The sequence below is a fragment of the Myiozetetes cayanensis genome, unplaced genomic scaffold (assembly GCF_022539395.1).
Source record: "Myiozetetes cayanensis isolate MyiCay16 unplaced genomic scaffold, myiCay2020 scf3, whole genome shotgun sequence".
Classification (NCBI taxonomy): Eukaryota; Metazoa; Chordata; class Aves; order Passeriformes; family Tyrannidae; genus Myiozetetes; species Myiozetetes cayanensis.
The window spans coordinates 26,453,199-26,478,452 of NW_026087521.1; the positions used below are offsets into that span (position 1 = coordinate 26,453,199).

The 25,254-nt window shown below is 39.2% G+C and overlaps 1 long non-coding RNA gene across 2 annotated transcripts in view; it reads left to right on the top strand.

Annotated features, from left to right (window-relative positions):
- The first annotated feature begins 220 nt into the window (after window positions 1-220).
- LOC126644555 (uncharacterized) overlaps window positions 221-25,254 on the top strand; it is a 29,383-nt gene continuing 4,349 nt past the window's right edge. For both annotated transcript variants that reach the window (XR_007629950.1, XR_007629949.1), the window contains exons 1-3: window positions 221-354; window positions 3,499-3,561; window positions 15,137-15,217. This is a non-coding gene — a long non-coding RNA (uncharacterized LOC126644555). The remainder of the gene's footprint in view (window positions 355-3,498; window positions 3,562-15,136; window positions 15,218-25,254) is intronic.

The following is a 25,254-nucleotide window of genomic DNA, read 5'->3' on the forward strand; positions in this document are numbered from 1 at the left end:
CTTGCAACATGTTTTGTCTTCTTAAGTTTGCCCTGTACTATAACTTCCTAGACTAGATTGACAATGATAATAGAGAAGCGTGAGGACTGTGAACTATAAAGATCAACATCAGAAGCCATTCCCAGAGGCCATTCCCATTACAGTGCCATAACCATTTGATTGCATTTTTCCATCCTGTGGTGGTTTTTTTCTCTGTCCAAGTGGATCTTTTTTTGCAGCTGCAGAGTGATTCAACTACAGCTGAATGCAGGACTAGTTAAACCAGCTGAAAAACAGAGCATTCTCTTAGTACAGGCACAGCGTGGATCCAAACACCTTCAGACTCAGGGATGAGTAGAAATCAGAGTGTCCTGGGTAAGTGCTTCCAAATGTCAGGTATGACCATGTCAATTAACTATTTAAACAGAAATGTTGCCTGCAAAGCCTCTGGGTTTTGTCTCAAGGATTCAGTGCTGGGGAGACCTAAATGGAACTGCCCTTTGTAGTGTTGAGTTATTGGTATCACACTCTGTGAATGACATGAACCAAACAGAGAAAACAGTAACAATGAGAATGATGCAAGGGCTAAAATCCAGAACTTACAAGGAAGGTTGTGAAAGAGTAAGAGCTGTTGGTGGAGGTCATGATCAGAAATTTGGGTATCTCAAAGACGGACTGCTGCTCAGTAAGTAGGATCTGTTATCCATGTCTGTGGTGATAAGACAACAGTAGCCTTTAATCAAAGAATGGATGGTTAGGCTAGGTGAAAAGGCACATTTCCTTTCAGCAAGGTAATTATGTACTAGAACAGCTCACCAGGGGAAACAGTAGATTCTCCATCACCAGAATTCTTGAGCAGCAGGTCAGATACAGATACAAACTCATCCAGCCTGGGGCTAGCAGAAGATTGATGACCTCCAGCTCCCACTTTTAATGTTATTTTTCTAGGTTAGGATTCTCAGAGCACATCTAAGGGGTGAACTGAGGTGAAAAATCATCCAAACTCTAGATTACAATAGGTGCTCTTCAGGAACCTTGTTCTGCACATGTCCAAGTGAAGTAGATGCTTGTATTTAGGGGCCTAGGGAACTTCCAGACTGACATTGAGAATGTCTCCAGGATAAGACAAGGGCAAAGATGCTCTCTGTAAAGACGTATTAGACACAAAGTTTACAGCTGAGCAAATTAATATCCATTTGCAGCGTATTGGCATGCAACAAGCAGGGAATTTTAGACTTCAGTGAAGTCTAGACTAGCTAATAATAACAATTGCATACTTTATGGATGTAAATTTACGTAGGTTCCTCAGGGCCAGCAAACTCAAGAACCCAACAAATTTTCCTTTCCCAGCTCTGCAACAAAATCATGCAGTTATATATACAAAAACATAGTTAACTCTGGATGGATAATTTCTTACCCAAGCAGTACATGTGTACAACTCAAGTTTAAATATAGTATTATTAAGGCAAAAACTCTTTCCATACATGAGTAAGACATAGCATTCATAGCCTATCTGTTCTGCTTTTTCTTCCTGCTCTGCTTCTTCAGTAACCAGTCCAGCATTTACCCTGAGTGCTTCAGAGGCAGCTCCTCTTTTAGATTCCTCCTACGTTCAGGTCTCTGAACAAGCAGAAACCATAATTGTCTGTTGTCCATATCATGACCTCCTTGAATATCCCTATTTTTAAGTGCATACATTGATGGTACATCCTTCGATAAAACTACAATGTCCAGGATTACATATGTTTAACCAGTCATCAAAGAATAGTGTAAGCATAGATTCATGGTCCCTTACATTCAGGTTTTTATCTACATAATTCCCTGAGCCATTAGCTGTTGATGTACTATTGGGCAAAAGTGGTCTTATTAGTGCATCTGATTTTTTATACTATTGTGGTTTAGGAATGGTATTTCATCATTTAGAGCTCCCACTGAAACCATGCTGCCAATCAGTCCCCCTTCCAGCTTATACTGAAAGCACAAAAGGCAAAGATCCCAAGTTGAGCTAAGAACTATTTACTGGAAACAGCAATGAGATAGGAAAAGGAACAGTAACTACAACAATACTAATAACAGAAGTGTACAAAGAGAGGGTGGTTCACATGCAAAATGCTCACCAAGCCCAGGACAATGAAACTTTCTTCTGCCCACCATGGTTTTCTTCCCCTAGAAAAACCACATCATTCTTTTTGAAAACCAGAATATCCCCTTCCACCAGTCTTGGCCTCAGGTGAGATGGTACCAAATAACATTTGGGTCTTGGCCACGTTCACACTGCTCCAGGATCTGCCTCCTCACAGCTACTGCAAAAAAATTACTCTGTCCTCGGCCAAAACCAGGACATGTACAAGAACACATATATCAGAGGCACCATATAGCTGACTGTAATGAAGAAACACAGAATATCATTTGGATGATACCGTTTGTCTTCTGTGATTTTATTCATAAAAAGTCTTGTGGAATATACATAATTAACATTGCTCAAATATTTTATTTCTCCCTGGGATTAAAGCACTAACACCATCACAGTACATCCTAGTCACTATTTCTAGGGTCGTCTGTCTCTTCACCCCCACATTCCTTCTCCTTCCTGATCCTTGCTGCTCCCTCAGCCAGAAGCTGCAGGCCAGCCAGAGATGACAGCACCAGGTCAAGGAGAAGGGTTTCACTGTAGGTTTGCTGGTAGTGGGTGCAAGGCTACTTAGTAAGACTCTGCCTTTTTTCAATTCCTTTTGCGAAGGGCTTGATCTCTGACCATGGTGCATCATGGTACCAGGATGCTGTTTCCCTTTTCACTGCTGGGTTTTTAACTCCACGAGCTGCTACTCGTCCTGCACCCATGACCGTGGATTGCAGTCACTGTGGGTGAGTGCTGGAGTGCTAGAGCAGAACAAATCTCATTAAGATCTGTGGTCATTCCTACTTATGAAGCAACATTACTACGATACTCGGAGAGGGATGATTTATTAACATATTGCAAAAGCATATACTTTTGCTAACACATAGTTAAGCTATTAAACATAGTGTTTGCATTCCTGTTCAATATGCTCATTGGTTTATTCTGTGAGAAACAATGAGTATAGGGAGGAAAAGGATTCAACAATCTTTTTTTGTGGTTTTTTTTGTTTTGGTTTTTTTTAATAAGGTCCTATAATTAGTTTGCCAAGGGTGAAGGATCATATTTATGTACAGACTGGTTCTAGGAATAGGCTTTGGTTGGCTTTGCAGTCAGATAGGAGCAAAAACTACTTCCCATAGGTATATTTTTCTGTCTACCAGTGTAACTTCTTTCCCTATGTTACTTCTGAATTATCATTCTTCCATCATCTTCTTTTCTCTATTTTTCTCCAGTCACTGGATATTTTATTTTTCACTTACTGCAATATTTTTCATGTACATTTTGAATCTACTTCTTCTTAAACTCCTTGGTGATTTAATGAAATTCATATGTCTTTGATTTCTTTCCAGAATCAGAGCCTAAAACATATTTCCTATCCTCTCTTTGATGTTTTCCTTTAGGGGAATGTTCTTTAGATGGACTGTTCTTAAATGACACCCTCTTTGGAGACTCTATTCCTTTCTGTAAGTACATTTTAAGCTCCTTCCTAATAGTGCACTCTAGTATTCACATTTAATGTCACCCTGCTTATCACATCAAAGTAATGTTTGTCCGTAGTGCTTCACTGAGGTGTAATGAACAGTATATCTGACAAACATCTGATGATGTGGATGTGAGTATGCTTCAGTGTGGTATCTCCTGAAGTCACACCCTGTTTGAAACAGAGCTGACTACTTTTCTTTATGAATAAGCAAATTTGTCTCCAAGCTGAAATAACAGGACCTCTTACCAGATTTCTATCAAGATGATTAAAACTCTTCAGAGCACCCTGTGGGGAGCCTAGGGAGAACTGAGCTCATCTAAAGTATTGTAGACTGTCTCCTGGGTGGGAATGGCAGGGCGGAGCAGCCCTGTTAGTCAACACTGCTTCTCCAAGCACAGGTCATACCAGCCCCCCCTGCTGCTACCCATGTGGTTACTGTCCTCTCCGCTGGTGTCTCACTCTTACTGAATCATAGGAAGGTCAGATATTTCAGAGCAGAATCTCACTAGAGATGACTAAGTGTTTTCATAACATATGCATCCCTCAGTAGCCCGCTACCAGTGTGATTCAGGCTGTTCAAGCCCTAAAGACTGATTCTGAAATAGTCTCTTCCCCAGGCAAGCACCTCCTCAGTTGAAGAGTTCAGAGCACCCGGGCAAGGGCAGAGCACCGAGTGCTGCTCCAAAGGCACCTTCAGGGCTAATGTGTTTGACATTGTTTTGCTTATGTTTCCTGCTGCAAATCAAGATGACGTTTAGGAAATTAATATATAAAACCCCTTTATTGAACCACTACATCCCGTTAGCAGCTCAGAGACCAGCTGTGAACACTTGCTTGCCAGAACTTCCTATTGACATCATAAAAGCATGGAGCTCCTTATCAGACCATGCAGAGACAGGTTTTTGACGTTTTTTCCCTACACTTCCGCACTTTTCCCAGTGTTGTAGGCCTTGGCTTTTTGTAACACAACAGAGATGCAGTCTTGCAACTGACAAATCCATCAAATTCTAATGCTCTGTCTCATTTGAAACTGTTCAAAAAACAGCACATATGAAATGAGGGTTTGCATTGTGATTTGTATATAGCAGAAGGATGTCACAGGGGCACTGCATTAAAAATTTTGTGTTTGGAGGGGGAAGTATATGCATATGTTCTTTAACAAAATATTTTTTCTGCACTTTGATCAGAATACACTTATTGGCAAAGATCATTTTTCAAAAATAATTACTATTGGAGCTGTTGATAGTATTAGTTTTCATAAATTCATCCAGTTATAATTAATATGTGCCTTTCAAGGACGTAAAAGGGAAGGCATTCAATATTTCTTGTCTCTAATTTTAGTATGATCTGATTTTCCTCTGGTTGCCTTTCCAAACACCTGGGGCCAGCCATATGAGTAAATTAGATTGTGCTAAAATGCATATTAATGAAGCTCAAGCAATGGTTCCCTAAAGGGACAGTAAAACTATATATAGCTCCTTTTTTTCCCCCTCTCTTGGCTAATGTGCCTTTCAACACATTTAGATCCAAGTAAAACTATGCCATCATGGAATAGCCAAAAAACAACAACAACAAAAAAAAGAAACTGTTACAACAAAAACTGAGAAGCACGTTTAAGTGAAGTGTCTAAATGATCACTTCTTTTAGTACTTGCATTTTAAAATTGTTTCTTATTAAAAATGGATTTTCTATTAATTGATTTATTCTATGAGAAAAAATAATATCAAGATATTTGGGGTAGAAAGAAGTGGCATATTTGTTAATTCCCATGGCAATCTCTGCATTCTCTTCTCCATTAAAAAAAAACAACCTGATGTCTCATTATAATGAATAACAGTGGAGGGCGGCAATCAGTTATCACATGTGACTCTGAGTATACAGAGTGAAAAGAAAGATTTTTGGAAAAGGAAACTGTAGTAAATTCCAGTTCCTTAGTCAAGTCCTGTCGTGTTATCAGGGATCGTCTACAATAGCATTTCAGTCTGGACCAGATGGGTGTTTTTTAAGGGGATCAGTGCTGACCACGCCTTTTTCACACCACAGAGTGATCATAGAACACATGCACCTGATTCATCGAGGAGAAACTAAACTGGAAGAGAGACTCAAGAGGCACATTTAAAGTGCACTAACTGCTAATGGGTATTCAGCTCATAGAAAGAGAATAGATGAACTCCAAAATGGAAACCTCCTAAATGTGTGGGCACTGGATTCTCAGTACCACCACTTTTAAGCCAGGTGGATGCAGAGGAAACTGCTTGGATGACTAGGGGAGCCCAGGTTATCATACCAGAAAAAATTGTTTTGGTAATTAGAACAAAAGCTTAGAGAGGATGTGACTCAGTGATAAACAACAGGAAGGGAATAGAACTACTGAGTCACAAAACAAACTGACACAAAAATAAGCAAGTATTAACTGCTTGCATCCTAGAAATTAGAAGGAAGATCTAAACACAGATCAAAGAATTTGGAAAGATTTAAACAAAATTGAACTTTTGTAACAACTTTTCAACTGGAATATCATGATTTAAGAGAGCTCCAAATGCATTTCAAATGCATGTTATAGAAGGGATTTTATAATATTTTTGTTATTTCAGTGTTTAAGTGTAGGAGTAGAATATAAGACTTTAATCTATTTGACTATAATGATTCATTTCTAAGCATTTTCAAAGCACTGATCTAAGTTCTCCATATTGCTATAATCAAACCACTTTTTAAACAGGTTTGAGTAATTGTAAATGCCTTTCAGTGAAAAAAGAGGGGGAAAATATACAGATGACTAATCATTAAAAAAATTGTGCAGATCTTTAGGATAAAGAATAATGTATTTATTAAATAGGATGGAAGGACTGATAGTGGCCTATTTGTTAATTGCTTACAGTGATCTCTTTTTTTACCTCTTTATAAATACTGTCATGCTCATTATAGTGGATAGCAATTTCAAACAGTGTCTTTACAAACAGGTCGTGCAAGTGCAGGCTGTGGATCTGCATGACAGTCAGCTGTCCTGTCCTGTTATGTATTTATTTTTATTGCACTGTGTAAGGTATATCAGAAGAGGCAATCAAGAACAGAGGTACTCAGATTCAGTGGCTACTTCTCCAAGCATTGCCAGTCAGCCAGGGGCTTTGCCATGCATGATTTTCAATTAGAAAGAGGAGATGTGTATTCAAGAATTCACATCACTCAAGAGGAGATGTGTATTCAAGAAGTTATTCAGGTTTTCATTTTCTTCTGAGCACCCCTTCAGAGTCAACAATTGAAAATACAGGATAAAAGCTCTCTCTGTATTCATTGTAATTTACTTCTTCCATTTTACCCTTCTCTCCCAGTGAAATGAAATTTTTAACCATACCAAAGCCTTACTTATTATAGGAACAGCATTCAATTTTACAACTACTGAATTTTCATTTCGAGTGTTTTATTATTTTCTTTCTTTCTCCACTGTCTGTGCTGTTTCCTTCTCTCCCCTCAAATACCCACCCTCTTGCACTTCTCTTTGAAGACAATCCTGGCCTCCCTTTGCCACCATGGCTAATGTTTGGAGCCTATTAGTTTGCATCATCGAGAACTGCAGGAATCTGCCTTGTCTCTTCCTTCTCACTGCTACTCATCTCTAGAAGCAGGTGAAACGTGTCTGATCTTGAAATGAGGCTGAGCAACTGCTCTTGAGGTAGGATATCCTGGTAGGAAGTGATAATTTGTTACCACTGATTGCTCTGGACACCCAGGACATTGGTAAAGTTGGACTCACTTACGTGCTATCCATCCTTGATGTGGGTAAAACTGAGAACTAACACTGTCCTCTTCAAGAAGTAATGATTTTGTGAAGGTCTTGGGATCACTTGTGATGAAATGACAGCCAGCTGGGTGGGTGAGGGTCACCCAGATGCAGGTACACAGACAAAGGATTCTCTCATTCAGAAGCAATCCCTGGGCGCTGTGAAGGAAAATCTGCAATTTCAGTATGTTCTCCTAGGAATGAAATATTAAATTAGAGCTCCCACAGAGTTTCCTGAGACCTCTGCTTTTATTCTATAACCATATTAAGCTCTGAGAAATTAAAATGCCAAAAATAAATTAGTGCATATATTAATAAATGCAGAATTAAAAACCTGAAGAGAGAATGGTGAGAAAGCTAGATTTGGCTAAGATATTTTGACTACATCTGACAGTGTGTTTCTATAAAAGTAATTCCAGGTCAATTAAATTGCTCTTGGAAAAATTAAATCTTTTGCATAAAATATGCAAGACCTTTAACTTCTAATCTTTTATGTTTTAATTGTATGGCAAAACATTTTGCTAAAGTAATTTTGTGCATTTAACTTTGAAGCAGTTTTAAAAAGTCAATGACATGGTTTTAAAATATAGCACATGAAACGATATTTCCATCAACATGCAGCAGTTGCCATAAACAGCCTTAATTTCCAGTCTAAATTACTGATCTAAATATATTCAGACAAATTAATGCAATGGAAAATTATAGAACTCAAACTGTATATTTATTTATTGCAACATGTTTCGCTTGCATCTCATCTGCCATTCATACAAAGTTAATTCAAATTTAGTAACTTTTCCACTTTTCGTGCTCAAACTGAGAGGAAAACATGTCTCCAAATGTTCTTAACTGAGTTGAAAAACTTTTTTTGGACTAATCTGTTCACTAATCGGGAATATTATTTCCTATATATCATACGTTATAGCTTCATTTAAACTGTTACAACTATGTTCAGTTGTTTAAGACTTTAAGTAAGTGAACAATAAGTAAAATTGGCCTTTCAGTTTATGTCTAGGCTGCTTTTGAAGAAGCCAGCCCTACAAAGTGAGCCAAGGTTCAGAGAATCACCAGTACACGTGCAGGGTTTTTCTGCAGTCTGTCTCCCAGTGACAACTTTGTAATTGCTTTTAGAGTGACACATGGCACAGGCAGTCTGAACTGGGACACTACTGAGACTGGCTTCATTGAGAAAGGGTTGTATTCCCCGAGGACAAGATTTCTAAAAGCAGAAAACCTCTTAGATAATGATATTCACTGATCATCTCAGGTTGGGACACTAGAAAGTAGATTACCTCTCCCAGCAAGTGCTAATGCTGAAAATCAAAAGCAGTGAGTGGCAAAATTTATTTCATAGTCCTCAAGAAGAAAAGGCTTCTACTTTACTATGAATTAAGACCTGATTTCTGTGAGACAGCATACTGTCTGTCCTCTCACTCTGCGGACTATTAAGTCTCTTTCTCTTCTTTTAGACACTGTAGCTTATTATGAACAAAAAACCTTAATTGTTCAGTGTGCCACCTGTTTAACAAGAGGAAACGAGGAATAATCACAATGTCTGTGGATTTCACATAGAGTCAGGGAAGGCAATAAGAAATTGAGTTTTTTCTATAAGGGAAAATGAAAAGAAACCGTTTATGAGCACCAGAATAAATGACTCTCTGATTTTTTTAGGTTTTTTTTTTTTTTCTTATTGCCTCACAATTGAATTGCGTTATCCTCACCTTCTTTCTGGTGTTTCTTAGATCTCTCACTTGTCACACTTTGATAGGGTGTGGGGACTTGGCTGTGGGAAAGGGTACCAACAGACTGAGGATCTTCTGCCCCTGCATGTCCCTGTGAGCCAAAGAGAACTGCTCTGCTCATCCCAGGAAGAAGGTTTTGTGAGCAACACCTGTTTATGCTGGCCCCTTGTAGAAGCTCCATAAACATCATTAAATTGACTGTATTACCAGGTGTGGCTAATGCTGGTCCAACAGATCATGAGCTGGTCCTGGGGAGCTGAAGTAAACACAAAGCATGATATGAAATTAATTGCAAATACAGTTGAGTCAGTGCAAAATCAGCTGGCACTTCCACATCACCTCTGTCCTTCTTCCATTCACTTCATGGTCCCTCCACCTGATTAAAATACTCACTTTGTGTCATGTCTGACATCAAGTAGGAAGAATTTGGAAACTTCCACCCAGGACTTTTCAGGACCAGGTGCCTCCAAACATCCAGATTTGCCCCAGACACAAACTGGATTTTGTTGTTTTCAAAAACACAGAAAGCTTGTGGTGAATGACTTCAAGTTGGGAAACCAAGGGCTGGCTTTCTCCAATCTCTTGCGGTAGTGAATTTACAGCAAATAAATAGATGCTGTCTTGCAACATTGATAATATTATTCAGTCTGAGAAGTCCTTATTGATCGTGTGATTTATCATAAAAAGTTGGAAGAGCCATTACTGCCAGCACACAGTTCAACCATGGGCACAAATAAATTACTTGTATGGAGCAGGGTCACCAAGCTCCAGATGTACAAAAGCTCCTTTTCCAGATGCCTTACACAACTGCAAAAGCTGTCACATATGTTTTTCATCAGTGCATGGGATTAAAACATGTAATAGAGGATATCTTACCTTTTCTCTGATATATGGCAACCCTAGCAGCAGCTGTGCTGCCTTGCAGGTCCTTCCAAAACAGTGCTTAGAGCCTGGACCTTGCAGCCATGGGTATTGAGGTGACAGATGTACAGGAGCAACATGGTGTCAAGAAGGTCTGAATGAGACACTGAATGACTCCACTTCTCAGGGTTACCCTTGGTTTGGCCAGCAGCAGCATCTGGGGATAGGCAGGACAGGGAACTGTGCCCAGGGAGAGGTCCAGTGCTCACCAAATCCAGGGTAGGAAATCCCCTGACAAGAGCTAGAGCAGCACACTTGTTCTGTGCTACACATGTGCTTTTGGAGGTGGCAGCCTCTTAAAGATAGGCTTTGGAAAATGAACATTCAGGGGACATTTGAACCACCAACTGCGGCAGTGGAGATGACAATGAATGTGTTTCAATTGAACTTCCTTAGAAACTAAAGTTGGCCGTGGAGAGAAATGGAACTGCGTTTAGGCTGGAAAAAGCAGTTTAAAAAATATTTCTCTTCAGGGTTTGCAAAAAGTCATAAAAGCAGGTACAGAAGCAATGCACAGGAGCTGCCAGCAGCATGCCATCCTAGATGAAGTGCTCCAGAATGGGTTTTCCTCTTTGGAATGTGAAACAAATGTACCAGCAGCTCTCAAACACAAAACAGATTTGCTCCAAAGCTTCATAACAAAAACAAGCTTGAAAATGTTCCTCAGATGGAACTCTGCTCTCAAGTACAGCCCTGTGGTCATGCCAAGGTGCTCAGCAAAGCCACTCTATCACTCTCCTCCTCAGCTGGACAGGGGAGAGATAATAGATCAAAAGGCTCATGGGTTGGGATAAGGAGAGGGAGAGATTGCTCACCAGTTACTGTCATGGGCAAAATTACTTGGTTGGGGAAATTAGTTTAATTTATTGCCAATCAAATCAGAGTAGGATAATGAGAAATAAAACCTAATCTTAAAAACACCTTTCCCCCACCCCTCCCTTCTTCCTGGGCTTAACTTCACTCCCAATTTTCTCTTCCTTCTGCTCCACAGCAGCACAGGGGGACAGGGCATGGCTGCTGTGGTCAGGTGTTCATGCATTCTCTCTGCTGCTCCTTCCTCCACAGGGGGAGGACTCCTCACACTCTTCCCTTGCTCCAGGGTGGGGTCTCTCCCATGGGAGATGTTTCTCATGAACTTTCCCACTGTGGGTCCTTCCCATGGGGTGCAGTCTTTTAGGAACACGCTGTTTCAATGTGGGTCTCCAATGGTGTCAGAAGTCCTGCCAATAAACATGCTCCAGTTTGGGTTTCCCATGAGGTCACAGCCTCCTTCGGGCATCCCTCTGCTCCAAGATAGGGTGCTCCATGGGCTGCAGGTGAATCTCTGCTCCACCTTGGATCTCCATGGGCTGCAGGGGGACAGGTGACTCACTATGGTCTTCCCCATGGGCTGGAGGAGAATCTCTGCTCTGGTGCAATTGCTGTTTGGGCAGGCTTTTTACCCCTAAAATGTGTTGTTACATAGGCACTATGACCATCACTGATGGGCTCAGCCTTGGCCAGCAACAGGTCTGTCTTGGAACCAGCTGGCTCTGTCAGACACAGGGGAAGCTTCTGGTAGCTTCTCTCAGAAGCCACCCCAGTAGGCCCCTGCCACTGAAACCTTACCATGCATACCCAATACAAGCATCATTCCTGCCTCTCTCTTCCCTGTTTCCCTACCTTACCCAAAAATAATGTCTTGGAAAATTACTAGTTCCTGTAGTTCCTCTTGAAGACTGTTGTGTTCAGGTTTTGATGAAGTAAGGCAGAAGACATTAGAACCACTGAATATTTGAACTATTCTCAGCAGGTCAATTACTACAAAGATTTTCTGCTCTAGTTGCTTGCAGAGAGATGTGCACTTCTTAAAATCCTAGCTATTTTCTCTTTAATTTGTTTGCAAAACAAGACATAAGAGTGTAAAAAAATCAATTGAACACAACAATTTTATTGGAGTTCACATGCTACAAGGTGTACGAGCACAAGGTTTCTAGCAAGACAAGCAAGCAATCCTGTAGCTGCCTTCCAAGATATCTGCTGTTTGAAGCAATGTAGGATAAGCACACCATCAGTTTAACAGGTTTCCCCCTTGATCAATTATTTAGCTTTTCCTTTTATTTTCCTGAAGGTTTAAGGTTTAGTTTTTGAGGTTTTTTTGTTTAGTACAATTGTTACGTCTAATAAAGGGTGCATCCCTGTACTTCTGCACACTTGAGTTTAAAGCACTATAAATCCCTGCTTTCATATCTCTGTTACAGTGGTTCCTCTCTATCCCCAGTATTTTGGGGAAGGATGGCAGGAGAAGTATGAGAAATCAATAGAAGTTCCAGCAGATCAAGGAATAGGCTATGTCAGGTCTCCACTGCCTCCACATCCAATATTGTGTTGCAGTCCCCAGGGGCCAAAGCAAAACCTTTCATATGAGAATTTGCACTGAAGAAGTTCCAGAATACAGAAAAATGGTTGAAAGCCAAATAAAGTCTGTGGACTTGGGATTCACAGGAATAAAGGGAGAATTAACACCATCATATGCAACCACAGTTGCTGTATTGAAAAAAGGGTATAGAAAAGAAGATGTCTGAGGAAAATTAGCTAAAAGTGCATTGTAATCTTTAATAGAAAAATAGATGTTTTTAAAAAATTCCCTCCAGAAATCTTGTAGCTGTATTTATTTCTACACCCTTTTTTTTCTTTGTTTTGCTTTTATTCAAACACTTTAAATATACTTTAGATGTAATTGATATTTAAATTTTATTCAGTCTTTATAAGGCTCAGTGGACAGAATCAATTCAGTCAGAAATAAAGAATGATGTGAAAAGCAGTGAGGGAGCGTCTCTTCATTCAGTGGACAGAAAAATTAATATCCACAGGACAGCTGCTAAATAGGGCAGATTTTTTTATATTGCTTCAGTAGTAAAGCCACACCAATTTTGTACTAAGCAAGCATTATATTCTAGAGAAAGATGGGCGACAGAGCTGAAATTTGCTAAGAGGGGGCAGGGGAGAAACTGCTCTATTTATTTGTAACGATGAATACCACAGTAAACCACTAACCAGCTGTTACTTTACTCACATTAATGATTTCTGCTTTCTTAAAAAAAAACCAACAACAACAACACACAAAAAAACCAAAATCAGAAAACCAACCAAGCAAAAAAAAAAAAAAAACCACCAGCAAGAATGCTGATTTTGTCAGTAAACCAAAACTCCTCATTTCACACTGGAAAAGTAGATAGCGTTGAGTAAGACATAATAATTAGTCAAACTTATCAGTTTATATCCCTGGTTAGAAGGAAATTACCTTATCATTAATGATCAACTATTACATAAATAGCCCAGAAATCATCTTCCTTAAAGACCTCAGGACCAACAGTAGGGGAGGGATTCTGCACAAGCAAAGTAACAGAAGAGGCACACGCACCCTGTAAGAGCTGCAAGTCCCCAGGAGCCCTCAAAACCAAACTGAGTGCAGGTAGGGGCACAGGTGCCAAGAGAGAAGGAGGAGGGCACATCAGGCACCTGCCTTGAGTCACTTCCTGGTTCAGGACAGCTTCTCTAAACTCAGCATGGACAAGTCTGGGATTAAAGTACCGGATAGTTACATGCCACCCTATTTTGTGTCAAACGTATGAAACCAGGAGTTATAACAACTAAAGCTTGAAAGCAGAAACAGGAGAAGCCCCAGGCTGGAGAGGACCTTTCCAACATGCTGAGGTCTGGTTAAAGCAAATGGCTCCTTTGCAAGCTCTGAATGGTGAGAAATAGATGAAATCTAAAGCTATTCAAATAGCTTCATCTTCTGATACGTTGCCATGACATACCTTATTCTCAACAAGAAGGTTCTGCATAATGACACCAGCTTTAGCTCCTTAACACAACTGTCTGAAAAAGGTAATTTAAAAGTACAGGACTAGGAAAAATCCCCTCCACAGCTCCAAGGCAGACTGGAGATAAAATCACATTTTTCCCATGGGTCTCAAAGCTTCTTGTAACTTCGAGGTCACATAACAACCTGTGCAATGCCACATCTAATCTCTCCTCCCTCAAAGGGAAGGCCACATTTTTAGTATGTTATAACAAGAAGTTTTATAATTAGTTTGAACTAGGAGGAGAAAGATGGCCTATAGTTTCTCATGATTTAATCAATGCTTCTGCTAGTTCAGGTCATTAAAATTGTAATGTATTCGCCTAGTATTTGCATCAAAATAGGAGGAAGGCAGCAGAAAGAAAACTAATATTCTTCAAAATTCTCCGTACAACATTAGAGCAAATTGCCTATAGTGTAGAAGAAGAATCCATATTTACACAAAATTTGCAATAATGAGATAAATAAGTTAAAAAATGGATGTTCCTCCCAAACCTAGAATGAAAAAATAGAAAAGAGGGCAGGTGGAGGAAGCTGGAAAGGAACACTTACATCAAGTACATTTTCTCAGAACAGTGACAGAAATTTAAAATTATATTTGAAATTCTACTCTTAGCATTGCACTTCAGTTTCTCACATTTTGACATACTAATTATAGAGAGACAAGTTATTTTAATTTAAGCTTGCATATGAAAATTCCTACAAAATATACAGATATAATACTCTGATGTGTTACACTGGTTTATAGGATGGCTGGCTTTGTGTTCAGTGATGTCATCATATATGACATTTATATTCTATTAAAGTGATTGGTAGTAACTATAAAGCCTATATATATCCTCAGTTTTAAGGTTGTTTGATAACACAAGTTCTTTTAAAACCTTTATAATGAATCTACATAGAGATAGTATGCTGCCAAAATAAAATGGATATGAGTTCCTTCTGTATTGGCACTATAAAATTAGGTCACCTTTAAATCCTATTTCTGGGCCACACAAGTTTAACCTTTTTACTTGCTTACTGGTCCTTGATAATGACAGTTTCTGGTTTTCATTTTGTTACTGTAGAGATATATAAACAGGAAAAAAACTTTTCTTAAGTGCATTGTGCACACCATTTTAAAGATATATATATTCTTAGTTATGAATATACAGTGCTGATATTAATTCTAATAAGTTCTATGTATCTTTCTTACTCTTCTACTAGAGATTAGTTTCCATGAAAAAGTAATTACTGTAAAATTTTCATATTTTTCATGTTTCCTAACCAGGTTGTGGAAGCCTTAGAACTTAGAATTAATTTGTATGCCGCAATGGAAATAGAAAAACATACATGTTGCAATTTTTAACAGGTAAGGAAAAAAACCCAAACAAAAAAATCCACAAAACAATGTTCACATAAAATCCCAAATGCACCTTCAACACTATGAAAGCACTAGCCTTTTCTGACAGTTTAATGCCTGAAACACAAGTGAGGAAAAAGAACATGACACCTACAAGTAAACAAGGGAAGATAATGTAAGGAAAGATAGCTGATCATTACCTTGTAATCATGGCTGGCAAGATACAGATTTCACATGCAGATTTCTGTTGACTGAAAGACCCAGGGAAGGCTCATTTCAGTCCCAACTAATGGTATCTGTCAGGAGGTAGAAACCACATGCAATGTTGACTGTCTTCTCTGTTAGAGAAGAATTGCTGCTAAATAAAAAAGGGCAGAAAATTTCAGTATGGTCCCCCAAACCCCTTACAAATTCAGAGTGCGCTGACTCTAAAGAGCCAGCTGCTGTTCACACAGCAAAGCTGAATGCAGAGAACAGAAAGATGCTGCTGCATGGGGCTCCTTGTGCACAGCAGAACAGGAGCAGGTCTGGGAAACAGGTGTTGCTCCTTGTCAAGGAGGTGTCAGCATGGCTCCATCTGCTCTGTACTTCAGCTGGCTCTGAGGGCTATCAGGGGGCTCTGAAACTTAATACCTACTGAAACCGGGCCCCTTACACTCATAGTGTTTACAAAGATAACCCAAACAAGCTGGGGGTAGCCAAACAGAGCTAAGCCACCTCTCCAGAGCCAGCAAGGTGTAACTCACAACTCCTCTGTTCCCATAAAGATATAATTTTTAACTTTCATTTGTGAGATATACTTATAGTTTTACTTAATTTGCAACAAAAAAACAAACAACAAAAAATAAAAAACAACAACAACAAAAAAAAACAAACAACAACAAAACAAAACCAAAACAACAACAAAAAAACACCAACCAAAAAAAAACCAGGCCCTTTCATAAGATTTCTGGGATGACTATCTAAAAACAAATAAACAATAATTTTACTGTTCTAATATCCTGTCTCTCATGTGTTACACACACAAATTATCTGTGGATAATTTTTATGTAGGTTAAATGGAACCAGCTATATTCATATAGCAGAACTATCATGTATCCCTTTTGAGTTTCACATTACTGTTTCTTATCAACTGGGAGAAGTTAGAAACAAGGTTGTGTCCTTTGTAGAACAAGAATCAGCAGATATCATCTCTGAAAAGGAGTATTCAAAGGGCCTATTACCCACAATATAACACTTAATTTCTATAAAAATACACGTGGTTACTTAAGTGCATTAAAAAACAGCAACGTGGACCCAGGTGTGGGAGAGATCTGAAGTGAAGATATACATGACCACTTGTTTAATAACTACTGAGAAAACAGAACTATGAAACTCCAGTTACCTCAAATTTCTGTGCCAACAAAACCAACCCAGACTGTAAACCAGACAAGTTCAGGTCAAGCTTGAGAAAAGTTAAGTACTAAAATTCCAAAAACTGGTTTCAGAAAAGTTTACTGTTAGATGGATGACGGCTAAAAAAAATAAATATATGTTTGAAGGAAAGTCTGAATTAACAGTCTTCTCCTGGTTACTTTCAGCTAGCAATATATTCTGGCAAACTGGTGGCCACTAGAATCAGATGCAAAATATGTTAATTCTAAAATTATTTTTCTACATGAGCTGAGGGGAATCTAAGGTGTAAAATAAACGTTATACCTTTTATCAACCAGTCAATCTTATTAGGGTACAAAGCAATTTAGGTGATAGGCTGAAAATTGGCCAGGGAAGAATGCAGACAAGACCCAATTAAGACAAAAAGCAATTTGAGTTTACTGAATAATCTATTAAGAGCAAATAACAAATTACAAAACCTAAAGAAAATTACAAGTAGGTTTTGCTTTCAGTGCACAATTAGATGTACTAAAAGAAAACAAGAAAACCAAAATATTACCAAATAATCAGAGTGGGGTTACTTCACATTCCGTCTTCATTAGTGAAGGATAGAAAAGATATTAGTAATTTGAATAGGTTTCTGCATTAAACCAGCTGATTTTTGTTAAACAGAGGAAAACTAGGGTTCTGAGATACTGAATCTACAAAAAGACACATAACGTAACACCTGCTTTTTAGATTCTGGGTCAGGAGCTGGATTTCTTGCTCTGTTAATGTCCCTGCAGTTGGTGCCCAGATGCTCTACAGGTGGGCCAAGTCAGGCTGCAGTTTACTAGTCAAGCTGCCTTAAGGATTTCTAATGTCAAGTCAAAATGCATGAAATGACCCAAAACCAGGACATCAGCCAAAAGAACTTACAGAGTTTGTGCCAGCTGCCCTCCTGACTGAGGAGGTACACCCATATCTGGCCATGCTTTCCCATGTCCCAACCCCACTCCAGGATGGAGGATACTGGTTTTCCTCACCTTCTCTTAATCATTAGCTCTGGCTACCTCCTTTCACCTTCTCTCTCACAGTTGCCACACTGGAATCTCTCAACAGGGAGTGTTTGCACAGGGCCTACTCCCACCAGCCAGAGCTCATGCAGTCCTGGGAGTCTTGCTGGAGCCCAGTCACCTCTGCTCATTGCTGGGCATCACCTTGAGCTGCAGGAGGGAGAAAACAGCCATGCCAAGGTGGTGGGGGAGAAACAGTTGTGCTGTAGCCCCTGCCCTGAGCACAAGATAGCCTTGTAAAGACCTACAGGTCCTTGAGCAATGACAGATGAAGACAAGCAATAAAGCAAAGTTGTGATTGAGGCAGGCTCATGCTGCCTGAGCAGACCAAAGCTTCCTTTTCCCCTGCCATGTAGCTTGGACACAGGAACTCTTGTCATAAGAGAAATAACTGATATGAATTTCTCCAAGTCAAAGATTGAGGCAAAAAATTTTAAGTTTTTTTTTAACACATCCATACTCATGTGCGCTGGCCCTTGTGTATCTTTTCCGAGGCAACTCATGCAGGTGCAAGAAACAAAGACAATAAAATGAAGATGACTTCTACAAGGTAACTGATTTCAAGGCGCTTACCTGCTGCAGCTCTCATGGTCAGAGCACTTGAGTTTTTTATTAATGTATGTACGTACTCCATCACAATTAACATTAGCAGTGCCAGTCAGACATACAGTATCCCAGTTCATCACAGTCCTCCTGTACAAAGCTATAAACCCCATATTGGTGTTATATGTTTTGTTGGTATATACATTTCATAATGTTCAAAGTAGAGTGATCAGTGATGCCAGCAGGAAGCTACTGGAATTCCCAAAGGCACTTTTGTGCCTTGGCTGTTAACTGAAAGAGTAACTTTACAAGTCTGGTTGCAAAAAGTCTGCAGGCGTAAATATAACCCAAAGGGTTCTTTTGAACTTGCAAGGCTGAAACATCACCAGAGAGAAAACGGAATAGTCTTTTTTTTCCTTCCCAGTTCTGAAAACAAGTTCTAATAATTTAACTACTAGGTAATAAATATCTATAAATAAGTAAAGATGACACTGAAAATACACAGAAAATTATAATTTGTAACAGGATTATCAGGGACTGATTTGTCTTTGACTATACATTAGATGGAAGTTACACCAAAGAACACAAGTCCTTATTGTTAATGTTTTTGTACCTATTTCTCATGGGAAAGAAGCCATATTATTATTGCAGTACTTAGTAGAATATTCACTGCAGTTGCTTATTTCATTTCTATTTTAGGTAAGTCTTCTCTTATTATGAAAAAAAAAAAAAAAGGCCAGTAAGAAATGCTTATTAGGGCCAGGGGCTTTTTCAAAAGAAATATAACATGTAAAATTAATTTAATCTCTTTCTGCTTTGAAACATGTTGCAAACAGATTGTGATTTTCTTCAACACATTATATAAAACTATTCAAGGATTTATTTCAACAATAATTCACATCCTGAACCTCATTAGTAAGTAGTTTGCTGCCAGTAGTCAGTATTAAAATGAACTGTTTCAATAGATTAGTCATGTTGCTTTGTTGGGCTTTTTTTTTTGAAAACTTGATTGCACTGATATAAATCAGACAATAAATTTATCCATGTGAGGACTGGAATTCAGTACTATGTTTCACCAATATCTTACAATATTCAGTTTATCTCCGTTTTGGCAATCACTCCTACTAGCTAACTTCATTGCTAGCCCTGCAGAATGCAACCACCAAAACAGTATCAAAATAGGCTACATGAGTTTCTTTAACAAATGGGACAGCTGAAGTGTCAACCAATCCTTATTCATTGTAGAGTCAAATTAACTTTTTTTGTTAATTTTTTTCTCACATTGTGTGTTCGTTTACATGAAGTTCACAGAGGTACCAGTGAAGGTATCACTTTCTGTTTGTACAAGTTACTACACCATGACTGCAGTGGTAGAGAAGGCAACACAAGATTTCTCCACTTGCAGACCAGGGAAGTGTTATCAAAAGCAGAGTGGAGCTTTACAACTAAAGCTTCAGTGACAAATCAGGTAACTCAACAGAAACGGGAACTCCCCAAGAGCAGTATATTCATTAAATCATATTTAGTTTCTTTACTTTTATACATGTAACTTCTAGAGAGCTGTGCTGTGATGGCTTTTCTTCAGAAGGAAGGAGGGAGCTGCAGTACTTCACCTTCTCTGCTACTACAGCTTCAAAGAGCCCATTAAGGACACAGAGCTCTGCTTTGATGCCACTGCCTCATTCTTGAAGTTGGGTAGACGGTGGTCTGTCCTCCAGGTCATACAAGCAGAGTCCCTCTGGATCACAAAAACAGACCTGCCCTATGCCATACTCTGGGAAATTGAACTGTGCAGCTTCTATTATAAATTGCAATTTTACTCCATATAAAGTCATTGCTACTCACTGAAACAAGTGTCAGCATTTCAAAAGCCACTTTATATAGCAAAAGACTTACTAGGCTGAGTAGATGTACTGCCCACACAGGAGCTGTTTACAGGGCTGACAAACACAAATCCAAAATGTACCACAGGATTAATTTTTGGCTGCAATTTGTATAACTTCAGAGTTACCAGTTTCCATGCTCCAACAGTCATTCAAAACACTTTTATCTCTCTTATTTAAAAAGTTTAGGAAAAAAGAAAGAAAGAAAAATAATAGGAACTTTCTTAATATTTAATTGGTTTGGGGCTTTTTTGCATTATCACAAACATCTGGGACCAGCCCTTCTATCCTGAAGATCTAATAATCTTCATGTGCTAAAGGAGGGTTGACAAATTTTAGTCCTCCTTGTAACTATGTAATACTCTTTCCTTCAGGTCAGTTGTGAGCTGAAGTTCACAAAGATGAACTAGATGGGGTGTTGTAACAAAATTTTGTATCAAATTTCTCTTATGATTACTAGAAGAGGGTTCATCTCTGCTCAGTAGGGAGCTATGAAGCCAAAAACAATCTTTCTGTCCTTACCATTTCTTTCTCATAAGTTGTTTTCTTCTTCTGTTACTCTCTGTACTGGGAGACAGCAGCTAGGTTTTGAAAGATCTGAACACTGATGTCATATCATGCTGTAACACAAATTACAGCTGTTCTGCAGAAGAGGGTGTCTGCCATTCGTCACCCAGCCCCTCATTGTGGAAAGGCAGAGCTGCAGCTTGCATTTCAGCTTCTCGTGACAAGGCTATGCCAGTCCTGCCGCAGGCTGCAAAAACCTGACCTTTCAAAAGTAAAAATAGTAAACTAAATTCCCTGGACAGAGAACGTAGCTAGAATTTGAGGCAGGAGGATATTTACCTTGTTTTCCTATCAATTAAATAGATTCCTCAAACTACATATGCCCTTCAAACTCTCTTAAATTAATAACATTAAAATCTTAATTGGTAACCAGCCTTTTCTACTTCCCCCAGGCAATTACAACAACAGAATTAGATTCAGGTAACTCAATTAGACATCAGCCTAACCCAGCGCTCTCCAAGAGGTCTCTAAGCAAAACCCTCCACTAGCTTGATGAAAACAGCATTAGGATTGCTTTGCTGAGGTCAAACAGCATACGCTTACAATAATCGAGAGTTAAACATTCTCCTCAAAGGCAAAACAGTGCCTCGTTATTTATTCCATAAACCTCTCCACTCATCACTTGAATGCCTCATCCATTCTGACCCAGAAATTCTGCTGATCTGCTTGGTGCGGTATGAGGCTGACCTTGTTCTTGTTTTTTTTCCCCTTCAGTCCTGCTTTTTCCCCAGACACTGTGCTTCAGACACATACATGAAGCACAAGAGGTCAGGTAGCAGCAATCCTGAGCCGTGTTTCAGCAGTCTGCACTGTGTTTCCTCTTCTGCACAACCCCTCTTTGCTGCTTGAAAGCAGAAGCAGGGACTTACCCTACATATGAAAACACAGCATGAACACAGAGGAGGTGCAAAAAAAATCTGCATAGACAAGGCCTTGGTCCTCAGTCTAAGTAAACTTGGGGATGTGTTAAAAATGAATCCTTAGCCACTTATCTGTAACAGGAGCCCAGGATAAGGCACAGAGGCATCAGTGCAGTACATGGGGAGAGGCAGGTGCCTCCAGAAAGCCATCCTGTTGCCTGAAAACTTGATGTGTTGCATTTTGGTTTACATTCACTAACTGAAACCCTGTGACTTTGCTATGGAACGTGAATTTCCTTGCCCTGGGGAAACACCCCATCCCTAACCTACCACCCTAGACTCTCACCTATCTGCTCTACAGACATGTGATGACTGTGGACCTTGCTCCCTGGTATCCTACATCTGCAGAAGGGGCAAGAGGTGCCTCCACTGGTGGAACAGTGCAGTTTTCCAGGCTAAGAAAGCTGATGGACTGGACTTGCTCCCCTGCTCTGGGCAACCGCTTTGTCTGCTCATCTGTAGCTGCAGAAAGTGGAAGGCACAATCAGAAGGCAAGGCTTCTAAAGTTATGTGGGTTTGCAGACATTCAAAAACGGGTTGGAGCTCTTGACACAGGTTCACAACCTCTTTTTTTCAGTCTAGACATTAAAACTCCATAAAGAAGCAAATGATCAGATATGACACTGTACTCAACGTTCCCCATCACTAACTCAGAGGAGATTCCTTTTGCACAAGGGCTGGTTTAAACTCCCTCTCAATTCTTGCCATTGTACAGGGAGCCTGTATGTTTTACTATATGATTGTAATTTACTCCAAGCTTAGAATTACTTCCTTCCCACTTACTCCATTACTTAGAATTCGGGCACTGGAACACCTAATTCATGAGTTCTAAGCCCTTTATTATATCTGCTCTCCATCAGTAACTTACTGACACAAGCAAAACTGATATACACAAGTGTTAAAAGGATTAACGGAAATGAACATTAGAGATTTGCACCAGATGAACCAGATTGATTTTTAAATCCACTTGATTAAATGGGTGTACTTTTTCAAGACTGATTCATTTAGCATTATCTCCCTTAAAGGCTTCACTGATATTTCACATACAGTGACTAATTACTTTTCAGAACACTGTGTACTTGTTCTCTTCTTCTGTGGACTTTAGTGACTTCTGTACAGTCTCTACGCCTGGGTAAAGTGGGTATAAAATGCTATTCTGCTTGACAGTATTTCATAGCACTCTGCAGGGATCTATGAGGGATCACAAAAGGGGCACAGCATTCAAGCACACACAAGAGAAGGCTGGTGTCCCTAAGCCTCCCCAAGCCAGACTGCTCGTTTCAGAGCTGATCTTTGGGGTCCAGTTACTTTCCTGCTTTGGAGTTGCTAAAAATGACAAAATTCACTTAAAGTGTGTTCACAGTTATAATGTTCTGGACTAAACAAACACGGAGTTCTCTAGAAAATTCACTTTAGTTTTCTTCCATGTAGCCGTGCAGGGCTGGAAGGTCAGTTTATGACTACAACTCCTCTGCTTCTTAGAGGCAGCTTGAAACCAATTTTGAAACTTCCAGGGCTGTTAGTACCATCACAGGCTCCCTGCTAAAGCTGCAGGAGTGACTTGCAAATGTATGTGACCTCTGTGACCAGCACACTGCTCAGTCTAAAGGAATAACATTAATAGTTCAATGAGGGAGAGTGCATGCCAAGCCCAGCTTCAACTGGACTCTGCTGCTGACTGAAGGGATGGAGGTCCTGTCCCAGAGTCCTCAGCTACAGAACAAGTTATCTTCCCACACTGGGCTGGTGTAATACTTATAGCACAGTGTAAGAGTGTAAACCCCTGTTGTACCCTAATAACTAACTTTAACATTACAGATAAGGTGTGAATCATAATGGAAATTAGTTAAGCATTTCCAAATTGTTACACTGTGCAGTGGAAATAAAGGCAAGAAAGGTCATGGCTGACCTCAAAGAGGCGATGCTACAGAGACAAGGGCCTTTCAAGGTAATGTAGCTTACAGTGAGTAGGAAAGACAAAACCATGAAGGGGAGGAGGAAAAAGAAAGTATGAAAATTCAGCTAAGAAAGGGGGAAAAAGCCAAGAAAAGGAAAGCCTTTTTAGAGGGGCAATTACACATTAAAAAAAAAAAAAAAAAAAAAAAGACAACAGATTGAATTAAAAAAAAAAACAAAACACTAAAACCAATAAAAAAAAAAGGAAACAAAATCCAAACCAAACAAACAAAAACCCAAAAACAAACCCAAATCAACACTAGCAAAAAGAACAGAAATCAAAAGCTCCCTGAACATTTGCAAGAGGTTTTACCACAACATTAGTCTTGATTCTTGCTGTTAACACTTTGTGTGCTTTCCTAATGTAATTTTAAAATCACAAGACCTAATTAATCAAACATGGGTATATCCTCCTTGCTAAAAAGCCCTGGAAAAAAATACAATGTAAGTTCTAGAATAGGACTGGTATGCTTTTCCCATTAGTCCCACAAATTTGAAGACTAAATGAATATGATTTCAATACATAATGATTTTATTCTCTTATTCCCAAACAATCATCCACTAGAATCCCTTTTGTCAGACACCATTCTTTATGGGTTGACAACATTTGATAAAAGAAGACACTCATAACATTTCAATAGACAGAGTGAGATTAATCTCAATTTGAGGTTGTTCTCCTTTATGACTGACAAGGTTAGCACTTCCATGGTCCCTCCTCTTTGTTCATACTCTGATTGGGCTAAATACTTTGACACGACATAGATTTTCTTGTCCTACTTTCTTCTTTAGAAAGTAATTCACCTCTTCCTCTGACAATTAAGATATATCTTGGAAAATTACTAAACTATACACTACACTGAACATAAGTCAAAACAATTTTCAGTTCAGTTTGCAGGCCCCAGATGAAACTGCTAGCATGTGCATATTGCACCCTCTATAAATGAGTCCATGAATTATACATCAACATTATACATCTCAATTCTTTTTACATTATGACTTGTTTATAGAGTACATTAGGATTATACAGAATTTAGCATGCAAAGTCACCCAAAGCCTGTCTTGCTGAGTGCATAATAAAGGTACCAGATCACATCTTCAGAGAATATCGTTATACCATTTACAAAAATAGAAACAATGTAAAGCTTCAAAAAGCAAAATACAAGGAGTTCACATTCATATCAGAAAAGCTCCAAGGCTCCACTGACAGACAATCAACAAAAACCAGCAAACATAAGTGTATCATCATAGGCCTTAAGTGCATGAGCGACTATCTAGTCTAATCTACTAAAACATCTAAACCTCACATCTTTCCCTGGAAAATCTGTGAAAGTTAGCAGTAGTTGTGGATTCTCCAACTGTATATTTTTTCTGATCATGAGTTGAAGCTAGCATAAAGCTTCGAGGGACTAAATTACACAGGCTTCAGTTTTACAATCCTGAAATCAAATGTTTCAAGCATAGGAGAATCCACCTTTCTGGAAAAATAATCACAGTTTTCTTGGCATAACATGAAAAGGTCTGTTTTCAGAATGTAAACAGCTATTTTCGAAGGAGTGAATTTCAGGGACTTCAGAAAGAGCAAGAATATCAAAGAAAGGAATTCATGTTAGCAATGCTGGGCAAATGGGTAAGAGGATTATGAAGAGCTTTACCAAATACATATATGAAAAAGCACTAGGTCAAGGATGGGGGCAGAAATGAACAGTGATTCAAATATTACTATGATACTGAACACAGTTTGGAAGTCT